At 36.1% G+C, this 8,127-nt stretch overlaps 2 non-coding genes and 1 pseudogene across 2 annotated transcripts; all 3 read right to left on the bottom strand.

Annotated features, from left to right (window-relative positions):
- Positions 1 to 1,185: 1,185 nt before the first annotated feature.
- On the bottom strand, positions 1,186 to 1,345 carry LOC112201208. The gene has a single exon (XR_002936664.1). It is a non-coding gene; the product is annotated as a U1 spliceosomal RNA (small nuclear RNA).
- Positions 1,346 to 2,462: 1,117 nt separating this feature from the next.
- LOC112201262 lies at positions 2,463 to 2,579 on the bottom strand. The gene has a single exon (XR_002936705.1). It is a non-coding gene; the product is annotated as a U5 spliceosomal RNA (small nuclear RNA).
- Positions 2,580 to 3,933: 1,354 nt separating this feature from the next.
- On the bottom strand, positions 3,934 to 4,079 carry LOC112201257 (annotated as a pseudogene).
- Positions 4,080 to 8,127: the final 4,048 nt, after the last annotated feature.

The raw sequence follows: 8,127 nt of genomic DNA on the forward strand, positions 1-8,127 counted from the left end.
AGGGAAATAACAGTTAAAACGTCGCATTAAAATGCTCCTATCAGTGTGCTCATCTAGCTGGTCAGAATTATATATAATACATACAAGATAGTGATGTTAGAGAAGCAATTATCCAAGCTCTGCATAGAAATAGGACAATTCAAACATTGATATGCTACCTGCGATGGCAACAATATGCTGTACGTACTATAAACTCATTATATATAAGTCATCCATTACATGCAACAATAATGTATTAATGCTAGCTACAAAAAGAATAAAAGACCTTGATATACTTACTACCTGCATTGGCAACAACGTACTGTAGTAGAAGTCTAAAACTCATTATATATTCCAATATCTACATTGAAATAAATAGCATTAAACATCATACGTTCAAAAATTTCTAGACAACCAAGATAGTGATGCTAGGGAAGCAATTATCCAAGATCTGCACAGAAATAGGACAATTTGAACATTGATATGCTACCTGCAATGGCAACGGTATGCTGTACATTCTATAAACTCATTACCTGCAATGGCAACAGTATGCTGTATGTTCTATAAACTCATTATATATAAGTCATCCATGTGCAGCAATAATGCATTAATGCTAGCTACAAAAAGAATACAAGACCTTGATATACTTACTACCTGCATTGGCAACAACATACTGTACTAAAAGTCTAAAACTGATCATTATATATCTAACCAATATCTACATTGAAATAAATAGCGCATTAGACATCATCCGTTCAAAAATTTCCAGGCAACCAAAAAGTACCAATAAACCATGTCTTCTACTATTTCCTTCAACTCTTTCTTGTGGTCTCAACTGAACCTTTTGGTCTAGGTAATAATCCAAGTAAAGTGCTAGGCTAAAAGCCTGATGAAATGAAAACATGTCAAGTTTACCTACTAGATCAAAGTTGCTCCATAACTGAGATTAGATGTGAAAGCTTTCATTCATCCACTCCATTCACATCACTTTGACTCTAAAATTGAGTGTTATTATGAAATATATACGAGTATGCAATGAAATCTATGGAATTATCAACCCAAAGTGTAAAAGAACAAATAGAATATGCAAAAGAAAGAAGAGAAACAAGGTTGAGTGCAGATTGATAATGCTTTTGAGAAAGGAATCTGTCACCAAGACAAATTTTGAACCCATATATCGGTACTGAAAACTTTAAAACATGTATTGTGGGGGCTGCGCGAACGCAAACCCCCTTGCAACAAATTATGACGTAGGCTCTCCCTCTTGGGGAGACCTTAAGCAGGCACCCCTCCGAAGTGCAATGGAGGTCACTAGCCTAGGCCATGAGTCTTCTTGATCGCCCATTGACCCCGTCCAGGTAAGTATGTTGCAAAGTTGCTGCCCCACCTAATTTATACTCTTCACTTATTGCCTTTGGTTTGTTTTTTCGATGTGGATATCTTGCAAGTCTTAAACTAACAGTCATTGACACTTCTGTAACACATTAATATATACAAGCATGTATCAGCTACTCAGTTCCTGTCTGTAACATAAACTAGCTAGGACTTGTCGATCTTGACAGGTTTAGCCCGTTTAAGCTGCTGCTAGTTACAAAATGCTTGTACATAGATTTTTCTGTACATAGGTGCACAATCCACACGTACTGCACATGAGCACAGATTCGATTACTAGCTATAACCAACTCATGTTTGACTAGGACAATACACCTTCTGCAACAAAGCTGGACTCAAAAGCTCTCAATAATTAAAGCTTCAATACGCATTTACATTCATTGATTTAAGATGCTTCCTACACTGATTTCAACTGGGAAGCTTGCCAAATTTCTCATTTTATGCTATCACATTTGACATGCAAGGAAATAAACTTATTTTAAAGCAAGTCACCATGCATCCTACTCAAGCAAGTCCTGCAGCTCTACTACTTTCCAATCTTTGCATATTAATCCTCCCAAGCTTCCCCTAAAGCGTGTTTCAAGCAAGCTGATCAGATGGCATTCTCAAGATAAGGCTTTTAAACTTAATTTATCATCAAGCCTCTGCTGGTTTTGTTCTTCATGATCACCAAGGAAATCTGATTCTAACCTTTGCGTCATTCCTCTGTCCTTGTTGATGAAGCCTTGGCCCTTAGAGATGGTTTAAGACAACCCTCTATTGCTGGTCGTTCTCATATTTTAGGAGACTCCAAGATTTTTATAAACATCTCAAATGTAATCCCAATGGTTATGGAGAATCGCTCAAGTCGCTTTTAGACATCCAGACTCCAAAGGCTAGACAACTACTGCTCTCAAAGTCTTTTTCAAACATATTATTAGTTACTGTGTTTGAGAGAGAAGCCCCTTTGGGTGCTGCTAACATGTGATTGCCGGTCTAAATTCTTCTTTGTATTTTCTATTAAGAAACGAAGACCATACCCGGCCTTATTTTATCCTTCAGTTAATGATATACATCATAGAACGACAAATCTTGTTAACTAAATTCTGAGGGGCACCCACAGAGGTGCTCCCTTCTAAAAATAGGCGTATGCCACTTAAGGCTCCGCGCACACGGTATTCTTTAGTAAAAGGCGAAAGAATAGTTCGCTTTGTGCTCAACGCATGGCTCCGTGAGATTTACAATTGCTGAGTTGCTTTGTTATATAACTCTCACACTAGACATACACTGCTCTTCTATGATGTGGGACTTGTAGCATCTATCATTAATATTAGTCATAGTTTAAGTATGACAGTGACATGCATTATCATTGGCGTTTCAGAACCTTCCTTTGAGATGGATAAAAATAATAAATGCACCTACTCCATTCCCTGGAGGAAATCTAAATAAGGAAAAGAAACCGAGCAAAAGCACTGTACATCTTGCCAATCCCACATATCTTCCTCTCAAAGTTCCAACGCTACTACCAAGCAAAAAGTATCGCTCATCGGAGAGACTAGCTTCACCTCACCAATTCTTTTTATAGTGTTTGGACAATCATGTTTAGAATATTATTTTGGGCTCTAATAGAGAGCCACAGAGGCTTAAAAGGAAGCTTAATAGTGAGTATGATTCATCATTCATGCTAACGGTAAAAATTTAGCTTACTAGCACTTTCAACTAATAGAGAAGTTAGAATTCCAAACCACAGACAGACGTTGCCAATAAAAAATGAAGCCGCATATCTGACGTTTTTTTTTTTCTGACCTTGAAAGTAATGTCAAGAAGCTGCATTTTCTGTAGAGGGACTGCAGAGCTACACAGAGATGTCAATGCAGACTTGAAGTTGCAAGTGGCATTCATATTCTTCACGTAAATGTTGCTTGGCTTCAGTGGAGAGGGCTGAAAAGAACAAACAAGAAAAACATCATTAGAATTTAGGGAGCCAATAAAAAGTAAATTTGCAACCGTTAGTGTTGCTACTTACCTTTCTGTAGTGCAAGTACAGCCGATTGTTATGGGGTTTTGTAGCTTCTGCAATGAAAATACAGTCATCACAGCTTCGACGAGCTAATATTGATGTGTTAGCTAGACAGACTAAACTGGATGCCTGCCTTCAATATTGAGATTCAAATGCTTTCGATCTGTCAATTGTCCGTAGTTGACTATCTAAGAGAAAACTAGAAATCAAGACCTGTATCCTCCTCGCATGAGCCACCTAAGAGCTAAGAGAGAGGCTATGTAAACAGAGTAGCAAATAACACACGATCAGAACCCAAGTTTTAACTTGCTGCTGTTTGCCTACGTTTGTTTGATACAAACTGATTAGATCATGGAAGTCGGTATTGTATGAAAATTACCCCTTTATGGAGATAATGAATGAATTGTGCTTAGTTGCAGACTATATTTACTGTTCTATTGAGCAGACTGATTAACCAGTATTTAGAGATTCTTTGGATTACATTTTATTCCAGATTACAAGCCAATTGTACACTGTTAACCTGGTTAAAATTTAGATGGCTACTGAAACTTTGACTTGTTTTGGTAGGGTGCGCCAAACCTTGCAGTAGTGCAAGACAAGGATGACACGTGTGAGCGGACTCACCCCTTAAAAAAATTAATTTAATATCGTGTGGACCATTGATCCACGTATAGTACTTAACGGTTTATAGGCTCGGGCAAGAAGTTTTATGCCAACTTGGACTAATTTTTTGCTTTTGCTCTAGCAACTTCTTGAGGAGTGATCATTACGAGATCTGTTTCTCCTGTTGTACATGGAGTTGTGAATTTCAATAATTTGAAATGGTGGCTATCCATCAATTCAAATTTTCCTCTTTTATAGATCTATTTGAAATTTAGTTTTGGATTTAAAGAGTTTTTCACCTCTTGTTCTATTTCATTGCATTCAATTTCTTTTGAATTTAGGAGCTGTATTCCTTTCTTTTTCCCAAAAATGCTCATCATTCTAGCATCTCTTGCTACCAAGTGTTTTGGTTTTTCATGTTTGATGCTAGTCAAACTTGTGTAGGTTCTGGAAAAATCATATTTGGAACAGGATTCTTCATAGGATTTTCTAATGGTGTGAACCCATTAGGTTTCTTGAATTTTATTGGAAGATTTTTCTTTTCTTTCAGCAATTGTTTCATAGAATCCAGAATTTTTTTTTGTTCATTGATTTTTCTGCCAACGCTTGTTAGCTTTTTTTCTTCCCTTTAAGGAAGTTATTTGATATAATCTATTTTATTTTTTAATTTTTCTAATTGGTTGATTATATCTGGTAGTTTATGTAGAAGATCTTGATATCTAGATAATTCTTTAATCATATTCTGATGTTTTTCATCAGATAATTTTAATAGAGTTCAACTTCTCTATTATTATTTCATATATTGTCCCCATTGGGGATTCCTTTTGAGTTTTTTAAGCAAGCTCTGATACCCGTTTAGGTGGATCTAACCGATGCTCAAATAATCCAGAGACTTTGTTCCTCTTCAAGAGTTTCTTTTATTTCATTAATATTTTTCTCAACTTTTTATATCCTTTTTTGGAATATGAAGATAATATCTCAATAAACCGGAGTTTCTCTTTTAAGTCTTGATCTAAAATCTTTTAACTTTCTCAACTCTTCTCTTTCTTCTGCTAGTTCTTTACTAATTATGCTGCAAATAGCAAGTAAACCTAGTCTTGAAAGAATTGAAATTATGAATTGTGAAAATTAACTGTTTACCTCCTTTGAGTATAGAGGATAAGCTTACACCTGCAATATGTCAATGAATGAACTCAAAAAAGCCCATACGCTTTGTCATTTTTTTTCTTTTTTTTTTGGTAACTGGATCGATAACGGAAAATTTACTGTGCACACCAAGATAAAAGATTGAAGCAAACTTGATATACTAATGTGATAGTTATGAAAGTTGGTAGAAGTGTCTAAAGTTGATGCATGGTTTGTGATGTTTTCCCTTTTCAAAAGGTAATCAAAATTTTGTACGGTTGTTACAAGCACTAAAAAAAAAAAAACAAAAAATATATATTAATTTATTGCAAAAGTGAAATTTTACCCAAAAAAATTCTTGCTCTGAATTCGCGTGCTATAGCAAGGATTTTAAGTGGGCGTCAAAACGCAATTTTTTGAAAAGAGTTTCCTAAGATTCATATAAGACTACTGAAACATGTCTTAGACATTAGAAATCCACCCAATATCCAAAAAATAACCATCTAAATTGACTAATAACAGTCCAGCATGTGCTGGAGATCAAGCCTAGAAATATGACAAGGTATCCAATTTATGAGATGTAAGTTATATGAACCATAAAGACATTCATCAAAACTGTGTTTTAACGCCAACTTCGAATCCTTTAGCCTTCTTCCTCAAGAGACTCAACCTAAGATGAAGAAGCTTGACGTTTTCGAAACAGTGGTTGTGTTGATGTAGCAACGCCCCATACTTCGGCATCAGCAGAAGCTGCGTGTTTATGCAAAGAATGAGCCCCTTCCATCTCTGACATCTGTACATCACCTTGTGGTTCTTCAGGTCTTAAAAGATGGAGCTGAACCAATTTCCTCACTGTTCCACGAGGTTAAACGTTTCTTTTGGGAGAAGTGGACCACCTTTCAGTTTCATATATTGCTTTGGATGCCAAAACTCCATAGGAGTCATTGAGGATGCAAGGGTGGCTGTTTGAGCAGGAGCTGCATAATGCACAAAGCAATGAAATTACTATGAATAAAGAACAACAAGGAATAGTAACTGACATTACAAAAAAATAAAATAAAAAACTGGGGAGAAAGAGAACAGAAGCAATTATGATCATGAAAATGGTGCTTTGGTGAGGGAACTACCAGTAGTAGCAGCTAAGGAAGAATCTTCAATTGGACTGTCTGCAGGAACACCACCAGCTCCAAGCTGATTCGGATTTGAATGCACTACCCCTTCATAATTTTCACAAGCCAAGAAGTGAGCAGAGGCTGGATCATCTAGTACAGCTCCAGAAAGATATTGAACAACTTAGGTATCCTGGAGATAAGCCAAGAAGTGACCAGAGGCTGGATCATCTAGTACAGCTCCAGGAAGATGTTGAACAACTGAGGTACCCTGGAGATAAGTAGAAAACATGAATTTTAAGATAACAAACTAAAGAAATACAAATTACATTTGAGAAGAAGACAAGGTAATCCATATAAATTTTCCACAACACCTAGCTGAGAGGAAATATAACTTGTTCTCTAGTATTCAAATATACATGGTTTATAGACATCCCATTCACTACTTGTTTCCTAACACTCTCCCTTAATTCTCCCAGCTTGGAAGACAAGTAATGAGATTAATATTATTTACTTCTCTGCTTGTCGGAAGGTCAGCTGAGTAAAGGAAACAAAAACAAGTTGGATGCATAAATCTTTACCTCAGGAAGACCATATTTTGCATGCTTCCGCTTTTTATGTTCATCTGAAAGCTTCCTGATAGTCTGCTTAAGCCGCTCCAGGTCATTCTTGAACATTATTTGGTCCTGGTTTAGGAAAAAAATATCACTAGCATCACTTCAAAACAAAAGTATATTGACTTCGGATTTAAACAACCACAAATATATCATATGTCAGGAAGTAATGGTTCGGTCAAATTGTTAAGGAGTCAAATGAGCCAGAAGGTTCAGAAGGAAATACATAAATATAACCAGAAGTGTTAAATTCAACCTGAGAAAACTCTTCTTCAAGGGCATGGTCCCCGGCAGGATCACCAGAAGATCGTTTTACTAATACAAGCAGCAAGAATTATACATTAGGTTATCACGATTGTAAAAAATGAGAAATGAACAGTACATTAAGGGAAAAAGAGCAGTCTTCTTTTCTCTTTCACTACCTTGTTTTTCCTCGAACTGCCTAACAAGGTCATCCCTTTGCCTTTGAAGGTCGTTGCATTTCTTTTGAAGGTCGTCGCATTTCCTTTCAAGATCCTCCTTTTGTCTTTGAAGATCCTCCTTTTCCTTTAAGCATGTCTCATACTTCCTCTGTGTTAGAAACGATGGCAATAACCAATTCAGAAAAATAAAATAAAATTTTGTTTATAAGCATGCTCTACATGCCTAAACCATAGTGATGAAGATACTAATAGATGATACTTTTTACTTTTCTGAAAAGCATAACTGAAAGAGGACTTATGAGAATAGATTGAAAATTGGCAGCTTATACATTCTCACATCACTTGGGATTGTTTATTTTAAAAGCAACCACGATCTATTCTAGAATGAAGAAAAATAACACCTTTTGGACCAGCAGTGTACAGAAACACAAATGAAAGCAAAGAGGATTATCAGTTTACATGAAATTCATGCAAGTCTTATAACAGCGAAATGTACCTGCAGCTGCTCATGTTCAGACTTTGTGCAATTGTGATCTTCAACATCTATATTTCTATACCTCTCAAGTAACTTCAAGAATGAGAATACATCAAAATAAGGAAGACAAATGCATGTACACAGAAGAAGAATCCAACAACACACTCTATAATGAAGAGGGAAAAAAAAAATTACAGGCCCTATAATTCAAGTGGTATCAAGGTCAACATGAGGGTCTCTCCCAGACATAAAGTCAATTGGTCCTTAACAGATCACCCACTGCATCAGTGCGTTAAAAACTCAAGCCGAAATTTCAATAATAAAGGACAATAAATTAGAACAAAGGGATAGAACCATCGACCTCAAGGTGCCAATAGGTAATTAGGTGTCAATAAGTAATTAGAAAAAA

The sequence above is a fragment of the Rosa chinensis genome, chromosome 4 (assembly GCF_002994745.2).
Source record: "Rosa chinensis cultivar Old Blush chromosome 4, RchiOBHm-V2, whole genome shotgun sequence".
NCBI classification, from domain to species: domain Eukaryota; kingdom Viridiplantae; phylum Streptophyta; class Magnoliopsida; order Rosales; family Rosaceae; genus Rosa; species Rosa chinensis.